Consider the following 3,350-nt stretch of genomic DNA (forward strand, 5'->3'; position numbering starts at 1 on the left):
AATAGACCCCTTCACACATAGCGCACACAACACACATAGCTGTGATACTAGTTTCTGCCTCTTCCTGGTCTCGTAGAGGTACCACGATGGCTCCACGCTGGCTTTAAGAATCCAAAGACAAATCCTCTCAAACTGAACCCTCTATCTAAAACGTGGCTGTCTTTGAATTCTTGAACCCTTTTAGAAGTGGACCAGGCCAGGGGCGGAAGTGTATATTCACACCTTGTCTTTTTTTATTTTACTCTCTGTGTGGCTCTCACTCAGACTCATGCATGCCTTCTCTTATTCCTTCCGCTGCGCACATCTGTGGACTGGACCACTGACACAAATGCCAAGAGTATCTCTATCCTATAATCTGAAGCCACTTGTTTGACGTCCCAGCCACTGGGACTCATAAACGCCTTTCAGAATTTGCAATCAAGAGCTGAGACAAAAAGTAAATCTAACAAAGTTTAAATAAAAGACTAAATAACACGACAAAATAACTCATTTTCTAAGTTATATAAAGATCTTTTAACATGGTGCTCTTCAGTGCTACTACAGCTACTAACCGTACTAGCACATGTGCTACCATTATGCGTGTCCTCTATTATGACCCCAAACCTGTTTATCGTGACGCATTTCAAACTCATTTGTATAATAACCTGGTCTGCCCTTGTTCATGGTACACAGTGTCTGTCATGATGCATTTGAGTACTCCTTCACCTGCTTGCTTTCAAAAGAATGAAGGTACATTCTTGATTTGCTTTTATTTATCTGGTTTTCTTGCTTCCTCCAAACACATTTTTATTCGGTACCAGTTCCACTGTAAATTTCACTGTTGAACTAAGTGAAGTGTTGAGTGTTGTAATTGTTTTTTTGTTTTTAATTATTAATATTTTAATTTACACATCCGTGGTATACTTGCCTCTTCTACTACTGGCTGGAAACCTCATCGTTTTTTTTCTCTCTCTTTTGTCTGTTTGAAAGATTTTTTATATTCTGTACATGAATACAGTGATATTATTTACAATTTGGAAAAGACACATCTTCATTGGGGTAAATGTGTTTGTTTTTTCAAGACTAAAAAAAAAGAAACAAGATTAGAAAATACCTCTAGGTTGTATAAAGACAGTGCTGTACTAGATTAACCTGTTCTGAGTGTGAATGGATGATGTTGGTCTAGCAGACTTATGAAATACTCTGCACATAACGAAAAAAAGTAAAATGTCAGTTATAATTAAAGGGCAGTTTCCTAAATAACATAGTCAGTATTTACTATTGTTGGACTTTTGCTTTAGATTTAGCAGTGTTATCAAAATATGCAAAAATTTGTCCCTATTTTTTTTTCATATGAAGGAAAACAAATGAATTATTAAGAAGTAACCTTCCCCAAACTGCCCTGTGATCTTTTTCTGCTCCGTTTTGAATGAACAAACTTTCTTTTGTAACTCCAGTGTCTTTTTATCATATTTATTCAACTCCGACGTATTGTTCATTTAAAGGTCGATCTAGTAAAAATGAAGGTACCAATGTATCATCTCAAAACCTTAGCATGGCAAGTGTAATTTATTGTCATCGATGGCTCCATTTGTGACATGAGGCTTTGTTTATGATATTGTTGTACAAGTGACCATGTTTTGAAGTACAAAAAAAGTGGAGAAAAAGAATATAAAATGTACAACAATGGTCCTGCAAAGGATTTGAAATTATGTTGTATTTCCATGAAATAAAAAATGTTTAACTGAAAAAAAAGAAGTTTTGTGTACGATATTGTTTTTTCAGTGGGTTCTACTTTTAAGTGCTCCAGTATTCAAGTTGTAAACAGGCTTGTTGCTTACTTCTGCCTTTTTTCCTTACGTGTAGATAATTTAATTAGCTGGTTAGGTCTGTTGACCAACTGACATGTAAACACGGAAAATAGTTTAATGACATGAGGAGAGTTTAAAAAAAGTTACATTCTATTACTAAACATACAGTATATTAGTACACATGATGTTTTTTAAGGCTGACTTAAATAAATAGAAGGGATTTAGTTTTGTCCACCACTTGCAGATCTGGAAGTGCAGAGGAAGTTTTAAAACAACATTGAGACCATAATGGAAATGCAATTTTTAGAATTTTTTTAGAAATACCTAGAAAATTTCCCAGGGTTTGGTTGGTGGCTAGTCAAAATGTCTGTAGGATCTGGTTGGCTAAATCAATTTGTAGCATACAAATACTTTATAATACTTCCATATGGATTTACACACATTTAATCAGTTATTTACTTGTTTAGAATGGGAGTGGATGTGTTGCCAGATCAGGTTGCCAGTTTCCATCCCAATCACAACTTCAAACCCTCCCAATTCAATAAAAAACAGCCCATATCATAACCTTGCCAGAAACTAGTGTAAAACCGTAAAACCATTTACATGCGCAATAGAAAATACATCATAAGCGAACAAAGCTTCATATCGACATCAAATAACCTAAGGTGAAATATTAGATGAATAGGCTATTGCACAAAGAGTGCAATCAGGCAACCAGAAACCGTTATCCCCCTAACGATGATTGAATACAAGATTCAAGATTCAAGATTCAAGAGTTTTATTTGGCACATACTCATACAGGATGTGCAGTGAAATGTAAAGGGGCAGTGCTCACGAGATTGTGCAAAACAACATCAACTGTACAAATATTTAAAAAAATTTAGTAAGAATTGTAGGGACAATGACAATATTTACAGTGAGAGGGGTCTATATAAAATATGGAATATAAATATAAGTGAGTGAATAGAATGGTAATGAGTGTGTGTGTGTGTATGCTCTGTATGTGGCCCTATGTGTGTTTGTGTGGATAAGGGGGTCAGCATGTGGCGCTTGGTGGGCGCCCTAGAGAGGTCAGAGTTCACAGTCCTGATGGCCTGGGGAAAGAAACTCCGCCTCAGTCTCTCTGTTTTTGCAGCATGGCTGCGGAGGCGTTTGCCTGACCGCAGCAGCTGGAACAGTCCAATGTTTGGGTGGTGAGGAGAACTCATGTCAGTCAAATATTACTCAAATTAAATGAGTCAGTAATATGAGTGAGTGGACACCAATGAAGTTTACTGAAGTTTTCACCTGTTTGGTGATATTGTTTTCACAATATTTTCAAAACCAACCCCGCCAAATATTGTCAAAAGCAGGCCAAATTTCATCTAACCAGCCCAACTTTATCAAAAGTAGCCCAATTGTGCAATAACACGTTGGTCACTTTTGTGTCACTTTTGCAATGTAAATACTGTAAATCTACTGTTACGGATATGAGCAATAACATGCTGATCACCCTGTGCAATAATTATATGATGCTGTGCAATAATTATATAATTATCTGACGGACACTTTGTGCAATAA

The sequence above is a fragment of the Sebastes umbrosus genome, chromosome 9 (genome assembly GCF_015220745.1).
Source record: "Sebastes umbrosus isolate fSebUmb1 chromosome 9, fSebUmb1.pri, whole genome shotgun sequence".
Classification (NCBI taxonomy): domain Eukaryota; kingdom Metazoa; phylum Chordata; class Actinopteri; order Perciformes; family Sebastidae; genus Sebastes; species Sebastes umbrosus.